This window comes from Sciurus carolinensis, chromosome 4 (assembly GCF_902686445.1).
Source record: "Sciurus carolinensis chromosome 4, mSciCar1.2, whole genome shotgun sequence".
NCBI classification, from domain to species: domain Eukaryota; kingdom Metazoa; phylum Chordata; class Mammalia; order Rodentia; family Sciuridae; genus Sciurus; species Sciurus carolinensis.
The window spans coordinates 113045190-113065193 of record NC_062216.1 but is presented as its reverse complement, the minus strand read 5'-3'; the positions used below and the strand labels follow the sequence as shown (position 1 = coordinate 113065193).

The following is a 20004-nucleotide window of genomic DNA, read 5'->3' as shown; positions in this document are numbered from 1 at the left end:
GCGAGGAGGTGGCGCGGCGTCCGACGGGAAGAACTGCGCGACATGTGGCCAAAGGGGTGGGGCCTGGGCTGTCGCGAAACTCCTCACGCTTTACGTAAGGCTGCGCGAGGCTGCCGGGCCGGCTCTGAGCTCGGGGTCTCGTGATGTGTCGTCTTCCGGCTGGGAGCGTTCAGTGGAAAGGGCGGGGTTGGGTTTCTGGTTCCATGGAATAGAGGCGGGCCGGAATCTAGAATGGGTGTGCCACAATTGATTTTCTGAACGGGAAAATTCTGAATTCTTTTTAAGTCACTTTATGTAAAGACAAAAGGAGACCAACATCCCGTGTAAAGATGATTTTAATTAGACGTGTTTAGAAGGAAAAAATAAGGTAACAAATATTGAACACTAATTGCCATAGGTTTTTTGCCTTGTTTAATCCTCCAGTTTTTTTTTTTTTTGTTTATTTGTGTGTGTTTTGTTTTGGCTAGGTTTAGAGCTGTTAGCCTTGTTTCCTCTAACTAATGCTCTATTTTGTCATATATTGGTATTTCATTTAGTGAAAATGTTTGTTGAGCATCAGCCACGTGCCACGCCGTAATAGACTTATGGGCATAACAACAGCAGCTGCCCCAGAGGAGGCTATATTCTAGTAAGGGAAAGACAGGCAGTAAGCGACTAATAAAATATTGGAATAATAAGCACTCTGAAGGTAATTAATGGGGTATAATAAAAGGTAGTTTAGTTCAGCTTCAGATTACCTGGTCATGGAAGGCCTCTGAAGAAGTGAAATTAAGACAGATTTAAATTATAAACTGCCAACCTGGCATGGTGGTGCACACTGGTAATCCCAGTGACTGGGGAGGGTGAGGCCTGCCTGGGCAATTTAGCGAGAGCCTTTCTTAAAATGAAACGAAAAAGGCTGGAGATGTAGCCCAGTGATAGAGCGCCTCTGGGTTTAAGCCCAGTACTGCAAAATAGCTAACAAGCTGCCAGCCGGGGGAATGCCTTCAAACTGAACTTTAGGAGAAGACAACTCAGGATGCAGAGCTGGATGAAAGGCTCCAAAGCAGGAACATCTTTGCAAGATGAGAAGTTTAAAGTCAGATAGTATGGTAAGGGAGAGGAGACGAAAGGAAATTTGATAGTAGGGATTGGATCATATGAGAATTTGTAGTCCAGGTTCGGGAGTTTGGATTTTATTCCAAGCGGATTGGGAACGCATGGAATGATTCTAAGCAGGGAAATGTCATGATTTGAGGTAAAATTTTACAAAGGATTACTTGGTGTCTTGATGCAAGTAGTAGTTATATGAATACCTCTAGTAACAGTCAGATTGTATGATTAAGATTTGTGTACTTTAAGTCATCTTAATGGAAATAAAAAGTTTACTCAGGTTACTGACTGGTGAGTGAGTTATACGGGTGCAATAATGGAAGATAAAAAACAGTTAAAAGGTTGCTGGTAGATCACATGATTACATGGGCTTCAGGCGCTTTTGCCTAGATAACTAATTATCAAAGATAACTCCCAAGTTCTTAGCATGAACACATGGGTGATGCTATTTATTTAAATGGCAAAGCCTGGGGTGGAGCAGTTTGAAGAGGTTTTTGACCCTATTAAGTTTGAGATACCTACTAGTTCATTGCTGCTTAGATTTTAATGTGCTTATAAATCACCTGGAGAATTGGTTGAAACTCAGATTCCAATCCAGTGAGACTGGGTGAGACCTGAGATTTTGAATTTTTTCTGGTTTGGACCAATAAAATAGAATGCTACCCTGGAATTAAAAAGACAAGGGTCTGGAGTTGTAGCTCAGTGGTAGAATGCTTGCCTAGCACATGAGGCACTGAGTTGAATTCTCAGCACCACATAAAAAGAAAGAAAGGAAGGGAGGGGAGGGAAGTCTGTCAACTAAAAAACATTTTAAAAAAAGATGACTGCAATAAGAATTAAGTTGACAATCAGAGACCATAGGTTTCAGAAAGTTGAGAGAGAAGCCAAACAAGATAGGCATGTATGGGGTAGGAAGAGATGTTCTGTTATTGCTGTATCTAAAGTGTTCCAGTGTTTTGCCAAACACTTAATGCATTAACTTATTTAGTCCTCACAGTGGCCCTACAATGTTGATATTATTGGTCTTGTTTTTAGATTATGATCTTGAGACTCAAACACTAAGTTCTTGACAAGGGGCACACAGCCAGCAAGCAGTAGAGCTACAGAGGCATAGCCGTCTGTCAGATCCAAGTTTTTCCTGTTTCCCAGAGATTACTTTAAAAATAAAGAATGCTGGCTGGGTGTGGTGGTGCATCCCAGCAGCTTTGGAGGCTGATGCTGGAGGATCGCAAATTCAAAGTCAGTCTTAGCAACTTAGAGAGGCACTTAGCAACTCAGCTAACCTCTCTAGCGGAGTAATGAAATGCATATTTTTTTTAAAAGGGCTGCGGATGTGGTTCAGTGTTTAATCACCTTTGGGTTCAATCCCCAACACCAAAAAAAGAAAACTGTAAAACTTGCAAAATGAGTCTGTGACAACCAAGTTGTACCATTTGTTCTGAAGAAATCCAGAGGAAATAAACTGTGTTATTTATCTGTTGCAATATAAAATATTACTCCAAAACTTATTGGCATAAAACAAAAAACAACACTTATTATCTTATAATTTTCTGAGGATCAGAAATTGATTATTGAAAATTACTTGCCAAGACTTGATATTTGCAGTGTCTTAAATCTGTATCTTCTTCGTTTTCCTTGGCATTTCTCACCTTGATCTCTGCAGTCACCTCCCAACCAGGCTTTCTGCTTACAGACTTTCTCTAATTCAATCCATGTAGTATATGGTTGTCACATTATTTTGCTAAAGCAGATGTTCTCTTGCTGACAAACATTCTAAGAGTTTACATGGCCTAGACAGACATTTGAGGCTGTGTATACTCTGGCTCCAAATTGCTGGTTCAAATTTATTCCCTTCTATCCTCCCTTGTCCACTTATGTTCTAACTGTGTACACTGTGCTTTCTTTTCTCTCTGCCTGGAATAGTCTTTCTTCCTTCACTGCTGAATGAGTCAACAACAACAAAAATCTATCCTTTAAGGACTCTTCCAATGTCATCTTTTCCAGGAATTTTTTCCCCTTCTCAACACTAGGACTGTTGCCTGGACCTTTTGTCACCGTCCTCCTTGAATTGTCTTACCTATCACTAGCTTAAAGCTCAGGATCCCTGTTGATTTAGCTTTGTGCTTTCTGTGCATTAGCATCTGGAACTTTGCTGGTGCTCACTCATTTGTTGATGCTAAAAGTCAGGGTGAAAACCAGACTTTCAAGACGTGGTGCATTCATTGAGGGGATTTTCAAGAGCTTGTCGTAGTGCATATTAACTTACTTGGATTTGTTTGGTGCTAATTGAACTGGAAAATGTGCCATTGGCATCAAGGTATAGCAATAACCTAAGTGTTCATTGACAGATGAGTGAAAAGAGTAAAAGGTGTATGTATCCACATACCCACATTATAATATTATGCAGCCTTTAAGAACAAAGGGAATCATGTCATTTATGATAAGGATGAACCTGGAGAGCATTTTGCCAGGTGAAATAAGCCAGATACAGAAGACAAATACTGAGTGTCTCACTTATATGTGAAATCTAAATTTTGCTCATAAACACTAAGGGTAGAAAGGTAATTGCCAGGGGATGAAAGGTGGGGAAAATGGAGAGATGAAGGTCAAATGGTACAAGTTTATGTTGTAAGATAAATAAGTTCTAGAGACCTAATGTACAGCATAATAACAATAGTTAATAATACTGATTGTGTCCTCGAATCCTACTGAGAGAGATTTTTAAGTATTTGCGCACAACACACACATACTTGGTAAATATGAGTATCTGGTTTGCTCTCCAGCACTGCAAAAGTGAAAAACAGGTTCCTATGTGAGGTGATGGATGGATTAGTTGATTGTGATAATGTTTCATAATGTATATGCCTATCAAAACATCAGATTGGGTGTGATGGCACATGCCTGGAGTCCCAACGATTCAGGATGTGAGGCAGAAGGATCAAAAGTTCAAACCAGTCTCAGAAACATAGGGAGACCCTAAGAAACTTAGGGAGACCCTGTCTAAAAAAATAATAATAAAAATTAAAAAGGACTGGAGATGTAGTTCAGTGGTAAAGCATCCTTGGATTCAATCCTCAGTACCCACCCCAGATTGTATACTTTAAATATGTATAATTTTTGTTCGTCAATTATGCCTCAATAATATTGGTAATATAACACTATAGTGGCCTCTTTAATAGGAATAAAGCAAAAAAAAAATTTGTTCCTTTAGACAACTTGAAGCCAAGAAACTAAGTTAAAAACAAAGTAAATAAGCAAATGAATGTAAATTTGCACATTCTGAATTTAATAAGCTAGTTTGCTTAATTAGTATTTTATGTTCTTACAATCACTTGTCTGAAATTGTCCAGATTTTCTTTTAATAATACCTTGTTTTATACCTGGCAGCTTTAAACACTAAATCTTACTAGGCAGCTTTGGTGGGTGAGGCAGGAGAATCACAGGTTCAAGGCCAGCCTCTTCAGTTTAGCAAGACCCTGTCTCAAATAAAAAATAAAAAGGGCTGTGGTGGAGCATCCCTGAGTTCAATCACCAGTACTGAAAAAACAATTACATTTCAGTTACATTAACCAATAAATTTTAGAGCATTCTTTTTTTATCTCTGAGTCTTAGAATTTTAATATGTAAAATGAGAACATTAAACTAGATGATTTCTAATTTTTTGTTATTTTATGAGTCTGTGATGCAAATTGTGGATATTATGATCTTTTTCCTAGTAAAGCTAACAGATGGTTCTCATGTAACCAGGACTAAGTTAATCTGTTAATCATGGAATATGGTTTATGTGACAGTTATTTGTTTTGTTAAGCTTGGGTAACTAATCAAATATTATCGTTTTCTCCTTTTATCTCCTCACTAGCCAAACAAAATATATCAATGTATATTTCTTGCCAGGTGAAGTGGTGCAGGCTTGTAATCCCAGTTACTCAGGATGATGACAAGTGGGAGGCCAGCCTAGGCAATTTAGTGAAGCCTTCAGCAACTTGTAAGATCCTTCACAAAATAAAAAAATTAAAAGGGCTGGGGATGTAACTCAGTGGTAGAGAACCCCTTAATAATTAAATTAATAATTTAATTATTATTTAGATAATAGGGATGGGTCCTATTTCTGGTATGGTAATAAGTTCTCAATAGATCAACTATCCAATAAACAAATTCTGGACCAAAACAAAAAAACAAAAACAAACACAGGTATCTGAGAGCTGTGGGGAATGCACAGGTAAGAGCAGAGGTTGGTGGCTTTAAGTTTTGCTAGAAAACCTACCCTATTTCTGTCCTCAGGAAGGAATTGCCCAGGGAAGTCTTAGCTATTGAAGATAAGGGGAGAATATTGAAAAGAAGAGATTCAGAATTCTGTGTGTGGTTTCTGCCCAAGTTACTGTCTGGTCTTTGGGCTATGCCTGCATGGAACAGGCTACAAATCATTCTGTCTACCACAAATGAGAGTGCGTGTGCAGTCTGAATCTAATCAATTAGTTGCTGGCTGAAATAAAAATATCAACATCAACATTTTGAAGGGTGTATTTTTCTTGCTATAACAACAAATAAGTGCAGACTTAGAGGATTACAATAATCAGATTTATTCTCATACATTTCTGGAGGTTAGAAATCTGACATGGGTCTCACTGAGCTAAAATCAACATGTCTACAGGACTGTGTTTCTTCTAGAGGCCTTAGGGGACAATCTTTTACCTTGCCTTTATTTATTTATTTATTTATTTGGTACCAGCGATTGAACCAGGGGTGTTTAACTGCTGAGTCATATCCCCACCCCTTTATTATATTTTATTTTGAGACAGGGTCTCACTAAGTTGCTTGGGGCTTTGTTAAATTGCTGAGACTGGCTTTGAACTAGCGATCCTCCTGCCTCAGCCTCTTGAGTAGCTGGGATTACAGGTGTACACTGCTGTGCTTGGCACTTTTCTCTGTTTCACATCATTATCATCTGTACTATTCCACAATAAAATTTGCTCCACTCAAATTAGAAGGACACATAGAATTAGAGCAAACAGCAGTCAGATTTATTTGAATAAGTGCTAGAAGCCCAAGGACTTTTTTAAGTATTGAATGTTTATTGGGATATGCCTATTTATTCATATTATTAAAATGGCAATAATAGAAATGAAAGCTGCTGCAATGAAATAGAGCCTAGGGATGTGGTTGTTAAATATAACTAACTACATTTTAAATACAAATACCACATATTTCCTGGTAAGTTTCAGGTAAATAAATTTCTATCTTCAGAGAAAAAGGTCAGAGGTAATTACAAAGAAAGTGCTTTGTATAATCAGACCCATTTTTAAAACAGTTGAGATGCTTTGGGAAAATTGCATTAGTTCTCCTTTTTATCATAGATTCCTGTGGCCCTGTTGTTGACAATCTATTTCTGTCTGCACTGTTAAGTCCACTTTGCCTTTTTTTTTTTTTTTTCATTTTTATTTTTACAGACTGCATTTTGATTCATTGTACACAAATGGGGTGTAACTTTTCATTTCTATGGTTGTACACAATGTAGACACACATTCATGTAATCATACATATTCATAGGGTAATACTATCTGTCTCATTCTACTATCTTTCCTTTCCCCACTCCCTCCCACTCCATTTTCCTCTACACCATCCAAAGTTCCTTCATTCTTCTCTTCCCCCTGCCACCACCACCCCTTGTTATGTATCGTCATCTACTTATCAGAGAAAACATTTGGCCTTTGGTTTTTGGGGCTTGGCCTATTTCACTTAGCATGATATTCTCCAACTCCATCCATTTACCATTTACTCCATCCATCCATTTATGGTGAATGCCATAATTTTATTATTCTTTATGGCTGAGTAATATTCCATTGTGTATATATACCACAGTTTCTTTATCCATTCGTCAATTGAAGGGCATCTCGATTGGTTCCACAATCTAGATATTGTGAATTTAGCAGCTACGAACATTGATTTGACTGCATCACTGTAGTATGCTGATTTTAAGTCCTTTAGATATAAACCAAGGAGTGAGATAGCTGGGTCAAATGGTGGGTCCTTTCCAAGTCTTTTGAGGAATCTCCATACTACTTTCCAGAGTGGCTGCACCAATTTGCAACTCTACCAGCAATGTATGAGTGTGCCTTTTCCCCCTATATCCACACCAACAATTATTATTGCTTGTGTTCTTGATAATAGCCATTCTAATTGAAGTTAGTTGAAATCTTAGGGTGGTTTTAATTTGCATTTCTCTAATTACTAGAGGTGATGAGCACTTTTCATATATTTGTTGATCACCTGTATATCTTCTTCTGTGAAGTGTCTGCCCATTTCCTTAGCCCATTTATTGATTGGGTTCTTTGTATTTTTGGTGTGAAGTTTTTTTAAGTTCTTTATAAATTTTGGAGATGAGTGCTCTGTCTGAAGTGTGTGTGGAAAAGATTTCCTCCCACTTCATAGGCTCTCTTTTCACATTATTGATTGTTTCCTGTGCTGAGTAAAAGCTTTTTAGTTTGAATCTATCCCATTTATTGATTCTTGCTTTTATTTCTTGAGCTGTGGGAAGTGGGTCTTGTTTAGGAAGTCTGGTCCTAAGCCAATGTGATGGAGATTCAGGCCTACTTTTTCTTCTACTTGGTGAAGGGTGTCAGGTCTAATTCCTATATCCTTGATCCATTTTGTGTTGAGTTTTGTACAGGGGGAGAGATAGGGGCTTAATTTCATTTTACTCATATGGATTTCCAGTTTTGCCAGCATCATTTGTTGAAGAGGCTATCTTTTCTCCATTGTATGTTTTTGGCACCTTTGTCTAGTATGAGATAACTGTACTTATGTGGGTATGTCTCCATGTCTTCTATCCTGTACCTTTGGTCTACCTATTTTGGTGCTGATACCATGCTGTTTTGTTACTATTGCTCTATAATAGAGTTTAAGGTCTGGTATTGTGCTACCTCCTGCATCACTCTTCCTGCCCAGGATTGCTTTGGTTATTCTGGGTCTTTTGTTCTTCCAGATGAATTTCGTGATTGCTTTCTCTATTCCTATGAGAAATGTCATTGGGATTTAAAAAAATTTTAGTTGTATATGGATACCGTACCTTTTTTTTAATTATATGTGGTGCTGTGGATTGAACCCAGTGCTTCACATGTGCTAGACATGTGCTGTACCACTGAGCCACAACCCCAGCCCTGTCATTGGGATTTTAATTGGAATTGTGTTAAATCTATATAGGGCCTTTAGAAGTATGACCATTTTGATGATACTAATTCTGTCTATCCAAGAACATGGAAGATCTTTCCATCTTCTAAGGTCTTCTTCAATTTCTTTCTTTAGTGTTCTGTAGTTTTCATTGTAGAGATCTTTCACTTCTTTGGTTAGATTGATTCCCAAGTATTTTATTTTATTTTTTGAGGCTATCGTGAACAGAATTGTTTTCCTCATTTTCGTTTCAGATGATTCATCACTTATGACTAAAAATGCTTTAGATTTATGCATGTTGATTTTATATCCTGCTATTTTGCTGAAGTCATTTATTAGGTCTAGAAGTTTTCTGGTGGAGTTTTTTGTATCCTCTAAATATAGAATCATGTCATCAGCAAATAGTGACAGCTTGAGTTCTTGTTTTCCTATTTGTACCCCGTTAATTTCTTTGGTCTACTTGCTCTGGCTAGTATTTCAAGGATGATGTTGAATAGAAGTAGTGAAGAGGGCATCCCTGTCTTGTCCAGTTTTTAAAGGGAATTCTTTCAGTTATTTTTCCATTAAGAATGATGTTGGCCATGGGCTTAGCATAAATAGCCTTTACAATGTTGAGGTATGTTCCTATTATCCCTAGTTTTTCCAGTCTTTTGAGCATGAAGGGGTGTTATATTCTGTCAAACACTTTCTCTGCATATATTGAAATAATCATATGATTCTTAACCTTAAGTCTATTGATGTGATGAATTACATTTATTGATTTCCGGATGTTGAACCAACCTTGCATCCCTGGGATGAACCCCATGTGGTCGTGGTGCACTATTTTCTTAATATGTTTTTGTATGTGATTTGCCAGAATTTTGTTAAGGATTGTTGTGTCTATATTCATCAGAGATATCGGTCTAAAATTTTCTTTCTTTGATGTATCTTATCTGGTTTTGGTATCAGAGTGATACTACGCTTCATAGAATGAATTTGGAAGGGTTCCCTCCTTTTCTATTTCATGAAATACCTTGAGGAGTACTGGTATAAGTTCTTCTTTGAAGGTCTTGTAGAACCGGCTGAGAATCCGTCTGATCCTGGGCTTTTCTTGGTTGATAGGCTTTTGATGGCTTCTTCTATTTCACTGCTTGAAATTGATCTGTTTAAATTGTGTATATCCTCCTGGTTCAGTTTGGATCATATATCTCTAGAAATTTGTTGATGTCTTCGATATTTTCTATTTTATTGGAATGTAGATTTTCAAAGTAGCTTCTAATTATGTTATGTATTTCAGTGGTATCTGTTGTGATATTCCTTTTTCATCATGAATTTTAGTAATTTGAGTTTTCTCTCTCTTTGTTAGTGTGGCTAAGGGCTTATCTGTTTCATTTACTTTTTCAAAGAACCAACTTTTTGTTTTGTGAATTTTTTGAATTGTTTCTTTTGTTCAAATTTTATTGATTTCAGATTCGATTTTAATTATTCCTGTCTTCTACTACTTTTGGTGTTGTTCTGTTCTTTTTTTTCTAGGGCTTTTAGATGTAATGTTAGGTCATTTAGTTTGTTGACTTTTTTTTATTCTTTTCTTGACTGCGCTCCATGCAATGAATTTTCCTCTTAGTACTGCTTTCATGGTGTCCCAGAGATTTTGATATGTTTTATCATCATTCTCATTTACCTGTAAGTCCCTTAATGTTTTCTGTTATCCATGCTTCATTCAATAGCATATTATTAGTCTCCAGATATTGGAGTACTTTCTGTTTTATTTTGTCATTGATTTCTAATTTCACTCCATAATGATCTGATAGAACACAAGGTAGTGTCTCTATTTTTTGCATTTACTAAGGGCTGCTTTGTGGCATAACATATGATCTATTTTGAGGATCCATGTGCTGCTGAGAAGAAAGTGTATTTGCTCACTGATGGATGGATATTGTATATATGTCTGTTAAGACTAAGTTATTGTGTTATTGAGTTCTGTGGTTTCTTTGTTTAGTTTTGTTTGGAAGATCTATCCAGTAGTGACAGCGGTGTGTTAAAGTCACCCAAAATTTTGTGTTGTGGTCTTTTTGATTCCTGGAATTGAGAAGAATTGTTTGATGTACATGGACATACCATTGTTTGGGGCAAAAATATTTACAATCGTTATGTCTTCCTGATTTATGGTTCCCTTAAGCAGTATGAAATGTCCTTCTTTATTCCCTTCTGACTAACTTTGGCTTGAGTCCACTTTATCTGATATAAGGATGAAAACCCCTGCTTTTTTACTGAGTCCATGTGCATGGTAGATTTTTCCCCATCCTTTCACCTTTAGTCTGTGGATGTCCTTTTCTATGAGATGAGTTTCTTGAAGGCAGCATATTGTTGGGTCTTTCTTTTTAATCTAATCTGCCAGTCTTTGTCTTTTGATTGATGAGTTAGGCCATTAACATCAGGGTTATTATTGAGATATGATTGGTATTCCCAGTCATTTTGACTTATTTTTTGGTTTTTAACTTGACTTGGTTTCTCCTTTGATTGTTTTTCCTTTTAGGTAGTTCCTCCATTTGCTGACCTAAATGGTTTTTCATTTCCTCCTCATGGAATATTTTGCTGAGAATGTTCTGTAGTGCAGGCTTTCTATTTGTAAGTTCTTTTAACTTTCGTTTATCATGGAAGGATTTTGTTTTGTCTTCAAATCTGAAGGTTAATTTTGCTGGGTATAAGATTCTTGGTTGGCAACCATGTTTTTTTCAGAGCTTGAAATATATTGTTCCAAGCCTTTCTAGCTTTTAGGGTCTGGGCCAAGAAATCTGCCAATATCATTATTTGTTTACCTCTATATATAATCCATGCTTTGCTCTCGGAGCCTTCAAAATTCTATCTTTATTTGTATGTTAGCATTTTTTCATTATGATGTGCCTTGGTGTGAATTTGTTGTAATTTTGTGCATTTGGTGTTCTATAAACCTCTTGTATTTGATTATCTATTTCATTTTTCAGGTTGGGAAATTTTCTGCTATTATTTCATTGAATATGTTATTCATTCCTTTGGTTTGTATCTCTGTGCCTTCCTTAATCCCGATAATTCTAAATTTGGTCTTTTTGTGGTATTAATAGTTCTTGGAGGTTTCTGTTCCTAATTCTTACCATCTTCTCTGTTGGTCAACTTTGGTTTTCAAGATTAAATATTTTGTCTTCAAGATTAAATATTTTGTCTTCAAGATTAAATATTTTGTCTTCATTGTCTGAGGTTCTGTCTTCCAAGTGATCTAGTCTATTGGTGATGATTTCCATTGAGTTTTTTATTTGGTTTATTGTTTCCTTCATTTCAAGGATTTCTGGTTTTTTTTTTTTGTTTGTTTTGTTGAGAATCTCTCTTTGTTGAAATGATCTTTTGCTTCCTCCAGTTGCTCTTTCAACTGCTTTTTGGAGTGATCATTCCATTGCCTGCATTTGCTCTCTTATCTCATTCTTTGCTTCACCAATCATTTTAATTATGCATATTCCAAACTCCTTTTCTGACATTTCTTCTATCATGCTGTCACTGGATTCTATTAATATAGAATCTAGGTTTGTTTGGAACATTTTCTTCCCTTGTTTTTCATGTTGTTCATGTACCTTCCCCTCTAGCACTACAGATCTGGGGTATTGCAATTCCCCCCTAGAGGCTTATAGTGACCCTATAGGTTTCCAAAACCTTTTCTTTAAGGGGGAGATCAATATTAGCACCCAATACAGACGATATACAGCCCTAAACCAAATAGCCCCTATGAAGACATTAACAATATTGTCATAATAAACAGAGAGGATGAGTTCAATTATTATGTACAGTATAACAAATAGACCTGCCAAAAGTTCTGCAGTTTCTAATGCAGTACAAGAGGATGGGGAGGGGTGTAGGATGTAACTGTTAATGGGATAAGAAAAGAGTATATAGAAGTTCTGGATTGTAGAAAGACTAAAAGTGTAATCAAAGAAGTTGGTTGTTAGCATGAGAAAAGGGAGAAAGAAACTCTGAGGAAACAGGTAAATAAAAGGAAAATAGAACAAGAAAATAAATAAATAACTAAAATTTTTCAAAAAGGAAAAAAGAAAAAAAAACCTACACTATAACAGTCATATACTATTCAAACCTTCCAGTCTTCAGTAGCCTGATGTATGAGAGATACCTGACAATGAGCTTCCAGTCTCCAGCAGGTGTCTCAGGTTGGAATTTGCCCCACATAAAGATGGGAGCTTCTGCTTCCAGGATAATCCAAGATGACTGTATGGCTTCCATACATGTTGGCAAATGGGGAACTGCAGCTCGGGGCTGTGGGTGTGGTCGGGCTGGGGGTCCTGAATGCCGGGTGTGGTTGTTCAGGCAGGGGTGCTGGAGGCAGGGTATGGTTGGTCTGGTTGAGGGGTCCTGGAGGTGGGGTGCGATCAGTCGGGCTGGGGGTCCTGCAGGTCCTTCTGTTGTCTCAAAATGGCAGCAGCCACATGTAACCAAACCTGCGGGTACTGTGACAGTGGACTTCCAGGCAACATCAGGCAGCTGGCGATCTGCTAGCAGTTTGCAGTTGGTCTACTGGCTACCGGCGGTATGATCAGCAGGTGGACCTCGGGCGGTGGGTGATGGTAGGTGAAAGGCAAGCAATGAGCAGGCAAGAGGCAGGCAAATGACAGATAATAGGCACCAGTCAGTGAGCAGTCTGCACTCAAAAGTAGTTGATATGCTGGGCAGACTGTGGGTGACTGAGGTGGACAAATGGGGTAAACATCAGGGGATTGATAAGCAGCAAAGACTGCCTCACAGAGAAATAGATATCCTCTGCTTGAAACCCGAGTTATGGAGTGACAAGGAAAAGCAGCCTCCCTCTAGTCCTCCATCTTGGATCTCTACCTTTGTTTTTAAATTGGATTCTTGTACAGGTTTCTAGCCATATCCAAATGCAAAGGGGGAAGTCATTTGGTATATGGTCCAGCTCCAGGAATTTTTTTGTAGATCCAGAGCAGAACTGGAATGACGATACAAGGACAATGCACACCATCGTCCCCGGCTTAAGCTCCTAAATGTGAGTACCAGGTGGAGTGCACCAGGGGCCCAGTCCTTTGAAAGGCCAGCTCAGGGCGGAAGGCAAGCCATGCACCTGCCTGGGATTCCCGAGCGTGGCCAGGATGCATCTGCCAGCAGCTTGAAAGCACCAGGAAAGAGGTGCAGGACAGAGCCTACCCTCAAAACCTTCACTCCTGCTGGGTCCACCAACCCTAGCTCACCAGCGACCATTTCATTCCTTCTTTACCCTGGGGATTGAACCCATGGGTGCTTTTCCACTGAACTACACCTCACAGTCCTGGGGGGTGTGGTTGTTGTTGTTTTGTTTTTTCCTCTTTGGAGACATAGTGTCTCTAGGTCACTGAGGGTCTCCTTAAATTGCTGATTCTGGCCTCCAGCATACAATACTCCAGCTTCAGCCTCTTGAGCTGCTGGGATTACACGTGTGTGCCACTGTGCCCAGCCTGAATTGTGTGAATTACAGCTCAAAGCTGTTTTTGGAAATGAAGGCAAACACATTTTCAGATACTAGACAATGAAGAACTCTTTTCCAGTAGAATTATATTACAGCCAAAGCTAAAGGAAGTTGTTCAAGCTGAGGGGAAATGAGTCCAGAAAGAAACTCAGATCTTCAGCAAGGAAGGGCAGTATCAGAAATAGTAAATCACTAGGTAAATAAATAAAAAGGTTTTTTTTCTATTAATTTCTTTAAAAACACATCTATTAAAAGCAAATATTAGAACATTGTCTTGGAATTTTGTAGGTATTTTTTAGTAAGTTTTTTAGTTACATGTGGACACAATACCTTTATTTTTATGTGGTGCTGAGGATCGAACTCAGGACTTCAAGAATACTAGGTGAATGCACTACCACTGAGCCACAACCCCAGCCCGGCAATATATTTAGATGTAATACATACACTGCAACTACAGCATAAAAAACAGCAAGGCATGGGTGGTAAATGGACCTCTAATGGGTGTAAGGTTTCCACATCCTATATAAAGAGGCACTATATTAACTGAGTAGGCTGTAAAAGTTAAAAGATGTATAGTCTTTTTTTTTCGGGGGGAAGTACCAGAGATTGAACTCAGGAGCACTCTGCCAGTGAGCCCCATTCCCAACCTTATTTTGTATTTTATTTAGAGACAGGGTCTCACTGAGTTGCTCAGCGCCTTGCTTTTCCTGAGGCTGGCTTTGAACTTTCAATCCTCCTGCCACAGCCTCCTGAGCAGCTGGGATTAGGGATTACAGGTGTGTGCCACTGTGTCAGACTTTAAAGATGTATATTCTTAACTAAAGCAAGAATTAAAAACTCAGGCAAGGACTGGGTTCAGGAGTTGAGCAAGGTCCTGGAGTGCTCGTCCTGCATACTTTTTTTGAATACCCAGGTTAAACCCAGGGGTGCCTAACTGCTAAACCAATCCCCACCCCACTCCTGCTTTTTTTTTTTTTTTTTTTTTTTTTTTTGAGGCAAGTTCTCACTAAGTTGCTCACAGCCTCATTAAATACTGAGGCTGACTTTGACTGTGAATCCTCCTGCCTCAGCTTCCTGAGCTGTTTGGATTACAGGCTTGCAACAACAACCTGGCTCTTGCATACTCAACCTACCAGTCCTACCCCACAGCCAGCACAAACTGTTAGGAACCTATGGATTCTTTTCATGACTTGACCCCAATCTCCTTAACCCATTTCATATTCAACAATTAACATTTTTCAGTTTCTGACCTGTTCCATCCAGCGGAACCAGCGCAGAGAAAGGAGACACCACCAATCTTTAGTTGACCAGATTTATTGCATCCTTCCTGTTTTTCTGCCTCCTTTGTTCTTCTACTATCTCCCTTCTTCTTCCCTCTCCTTCTCTCCTCCCCCAGGCTCCTAGCTTATCAGCCAATTATAGCAAAGCTTTCTCTCACACAGGAGAGCATGCAGAGGAATGTCAGCATAGCACTATATGGGTCACGAGCTGTCCACGCGCGGCATGATTATTAGATAGCCAATCCTTGAGCCTGGCGTCAACACGTCATAAGTCTCAAGGAACTAGTAGGCAAGCAACCTTTATGGTACTTCCTTATTTTGGTACCCAGTGCCCTTTGGCTCATTGCCAGGCGCCATCTTGTCCAAGACGGCCCTCAACACTGACCTAGCAATTTATTTTCCCATTTATGGCTTTGTGTTGTTACCCTTTTGAACCTTGACATGCCATTGTACTACTCTGATTAAACTATTTTTTACCCCAGTCTTTTTACTCTTTGGGGATTTGGATTCTTTCTTCCACTGCTCTCACAGGTCTCTCCTGAATTTCAATTCATCCCTCTCACACATCTCAAATTCAGCATCTCAAGTTGAACAAATTCATGCTTTTATCTCAGCTTTCCTATTCTGTTAATGGTACTGCTATCTTCAAAGTCCCAGTCTCAGACCCTTGGTGTCATGTTATTTTCCCTACCCAACACCAAGCCAATTATTCATTGAATTCCCTCGAAGTACTTGGTAAGGGACAGGGGATATAATGTGTGAACTAAAAAAAATCTGGGTTCTATGGAACTACATTGTTTTGGGTATGGACCAGACAACAATAACAAAATCTGCTAGGTCAGTGGTAATAAGTACCATGGGAAATGTAAAACGAGAGATGTGCTGGAGGTGTGGCTCCAGTGGTAGAGCACATGTCTGTCATGCTTGAGGAGGCCGTGGTTCAATCCTCAACACTGACAAAAAAAAAAAAAAAATGAATGGGAAGGGAAGGGTGCTCTTTCATATGGGTGGTCCAGATGACAAGGAGACTTGAATAGAGATGAAGGTACTAGGGAGAAGGGAGTGAGGCCTACAGATTTCTGGGGCAGAAGTGGAAGCATGCCTGGTATGTGTGAGGTCAGTGAGGAAACCACTGTGGCTGGAGCTTGGCATGCAAGGGAGAAGGGTAGTAGGGTTTGTTGCCCATCTCTCTTATCCCTCTGTTCGCCTCCTGACCCATGCTCTGCTCTGGTGTGACTCTCTTCATCTCTGGATTGCTTTACGAGTTGTCCCCACTCAAGTTCATCTCCCCCCATCCATCCAGCACATAAGCCTGGATTAATCTTAAAGAGGGGTTCCTGCCAGGCATGTGTATCATACCTATAATCCCAGTGACTTGGGAGGCTGAGGCAGGAGGATGGCAAATTCAAGGCTAGTCTGGGTAATTTAGCAAAACCCTAAGCAACTTAGGAAGATCCTGTCTCAAAGTAGAAAGGGCTAGTGATTTGGCTAGTGGTTAAGTACCCTTGGGTTTAATCTCTGGTACCAGAAAAATTGGGGGGCTCATACCACATCACTCCATCTCTTTCCAAAGCCTCACTCCCTAGTGGTAGAAGCATTGCTTAATCTGTCTTCTACTTCCTCCTTTTTTTTTTTTTTTTTGTACCAGATATTGAACCCAAGAGCTTTTTATTTTTTATGTTGAGATAGGGTCTTGCTAAGTTGCTCAGGGCCTTGCTAAAATTACTGAGACTGGCTTTGAACTCGCAATCCTTCTGCCTCAGCCTCCCGAGCTTCTAGGATTACAAATGTGTGCCACTGTGCCCAGCTCCACTTCCTTCTTGAAACCTGCCTGTCACCCCCAGCATCTGTCCTACCCAGAGCTTTCCCATGCTGCTCACAATTTTCTTAACCTAGTGTGCCTGTCCTCTCAGTCTAGCCCAAGCCTTTGCAGGAGGAGCCTACCAGACTTCAAGACATCTTCCTAAGATATCTCCTTGACCTGGACCACCATTTAGTTACGTACTTGCTTCATTTTATCCTGCTAATCAGATGATAAACTGCAGAAGGTATTTTTATACATGTTGGTTTTCCTCTTCTCCTATACCCTGTAACTGTACCTTTTTGGTTTGATGAAGATGTTTGCTGGGTGAGTGTGGGTGGGTTCTTGTGTAAATCCAACCTTCTCCACTAAAGATATCAGTCTCATTTCCTGGGATGGAGAAGGTTAGTCAAAAGAATAAATGGTGGGATTGGGCTAGAGATTTGCAGATAGCACTTCAAACTCAAACTCAACCCTTGACTCAGCTGGGAGACAGTTTGGGGTTATGCATGAGGACAGGTTTATTTGTCAGTAGCATGCTAAAATTCTCCCTCTTTTCCTTCTCACTTTCCAGTCTACACTTTTTAAATGCCAGGGTGTGTTTGAGAAGCAACTAAAGAACCAACACTGCTGGGTGTGGTGGCACATGCCTGTAATCCCAGAAGCTCAGGAGGGCTGAGGCAGGAAGATCTTGAGTTCAAAGCTTGCCTCAGCAACTTAGTGAGGCTCTAAGCAACTCAGTGAGTCCTATCTCTAAATAAATATAAAAGGACTGGAGATATGGCTCAGTGGTTAAGCACCCTGGGTTCACTCTCCGGTACCAAACAAACAAACAAACAAAAAAACCAACCCTTGAACTCAGGAATTTATAGACCTATAGTTGATTAGGTGCTCTTAGTGGATAAGAAAATAATTCACCTGATTAGTTTTTTATTGTATGCCTATGTGTAAATGAGAAATGAATATATAAAACAATAGCATGTGCTTGTGCTGATAGACAAATCATGGGTAAACAGTACAGGAAGGAACTAGGAATGGACTCATCATAGAGCTTGGCCAAGTTATGCTCTCTCCTACCTTGATCTCATGTCTTTGTCAGTTCTGCTGTACAGATGATCATAGATTGGATGGCTGAAAAACATTTATATCTTATAGTTCTGGAGACTAGATAGTCCATGTCTGATGAGGACCTGCTTCTTGGTTTGCAGGTTGCTTGTCTTGTATCCTCACGTGGCAGAGAACAGAAAGAGGAAGCTCATCTCTTCTTAAAAGGACATTAATCCCATTCATGAGGTCTCCACCCTAATGACAGAATTATAGCCCAAAGACTCCACCTTCAAACACCAACACTTAGGCTTCAACATGAATTTTTTTTGTGATGGTTGGTGGCAGGCAAAAACATTCAGCCATGGATCTTTGCCTGGTTTGGGATAGTCTTTCTTTTCTTTGCTTATATAAACTTTGTCCAACTTTCAAGGTTCTTCAAAAACCACACTGCCTCCAGAAAGCCTTCTACAAGGACTCTTGTTCATTAATCAGTTTTGAATACTTGGGATTAATACCCTTTGCTACACAGTTTAGAGGTTAATGGTGTTCCTGTCTCTGTTGCTGTTTTGGGTAATTTTCCAACTAAATTCCCACATTCCCAGCTAATATTTATTAAGAATTTATTAGGCTAGGTGCAGTGGCATGCCCCTGTAGTCTTTCAACTACTCTGAAAGCTGAGGCAGGAGAATTGCTTGAATTCACAAGTTTGAGACCAACCTGGGTAATATAGTAAGACTCCATCTCAAAACAAAACAAAAATCACTATTATGAAGAGATCCAAGATGGTGGACTAGAGGGAGACTGCATTCCTTGTCACTTTGTAACTCAGGATTCAAACAGGAAATACTGTTTCTCTGCCAGTCAGTCTTGGATGCTTACCCATCCCCCTGCTGTTTACCCTATTCATCCACCGCAATCACCGGCCATCTGCTAGCATATCACCTGCTTTTTGAGTTCGGATCCCTCACTGACTACCACCTATCATCTGCCATTTACCAGTTTGCCTGCCTCTTGCCTGCCCATCACCCACCACCCGACGTCTACCCTTTGATTGCATTAGCCTGCAGACTGCCTGCAGACCGCCAGTGGATCGCCTGCTGCCCTGCTGTTTCCTGGAAGTCCACTGTCACAGTACCTGCAGGTTTGTTACATGTGACTGCTGCCACTTTGGGACAACAGCCAGGGCCTGCAGGTTTGCTGCCATGGCTGCTGCCATCTCAGGGATCCAGGCCAGGGCCTGGAGATATACTGGGGTACCTGCAGGTCTGGTTGCACCTGAGGTCTTTCTGTTCAGTGTGGTAGTGGCTGCCATCTGGCTGCCTCTTTGCAGGGTTGCTCCTTTCTGTGAGTGCATCCCTGTTGGTCTCTCTGCTAGTAGAAAGGGCATTGGGATCTTTGGACAGCAGCAAGACAAGGCCTGGGGAAGCTGAAGCCCAGGTCCATCAGATTGCAGCTGAGTTTATGTGGGCCAATCTGGGTCTGGCAAGCCTATGGAAAGCCGGAGACTAGGAACAGTTTCCTGGGAAGAGCACAGGTTGAAGAAACTGGGGAGAACTGGGCTCTCTCCAGGTCAGTGAGTCCTGAAGTGTGCAGGAATGGAAGGGGCCAACTATAATGGGTGGGAAGACTGTAAGAGGGTGTGAGGGCATCTTGCTGTCAGCTCACCCACCCAACAGGTCTGGTACCAACTGGACTGGAGCTAACATCAAACTTCAGACAACCTCACCTATTGTGGAAAAGGGAAGCTGAGAAAATTTTTGAAAGCCAACAGAAGCAATCATTCAATTTTCCATTGAGACTTTTCCTCCTTTTTTTTTTTTTTTCTTTTTTCACCCTCTCATACCTCTACCATCTTTGAATCCAGATATTTTTCATGCATCAATTTATTGAGGAATGGGATGTCTGAATAATATATGACAGTTTTGTTGTGTATTCTTATATTTTTACTTTAAAAAAAATCCGAGGAAGGGGTTGTGGCTCAGTGGTAGAGTGCTTGCCTGGCAATTGTGAAGCACTGGGTTCGATTCTCCACACCACATATGAATAGATGAATTAAACGTCTATCAACATCTAAAAAAATAAAAGAAAAAAAAGAAAAAAATCTGTACATGTTTTTTCTTTCACATACCTGTCTTCCTGGA

At 39.8% G+C, this 20004-nt stretch overlaps 1 long non-coding RNA gene across 1 annotated transcript; it reads left to right on the top strand.

Moving 5' to 3' along the window:
* Positions 1-232: 232 nt before the first annotated feature.
* LOC124982339 (uncharacterized) lies at positions 233-19659 on the top strand. Its single transcript, XR_007108251.1, has 3 exons — positions 233-367; positions 16929-17063; positions 18025-19659. It is a non-coding gene; the product is annotated as an uncharacterized LOC124982339 (long non-coding RNA).
* The last annotated feature ends 345 nt before the right edge of the window (positions 19660-20004 follow it).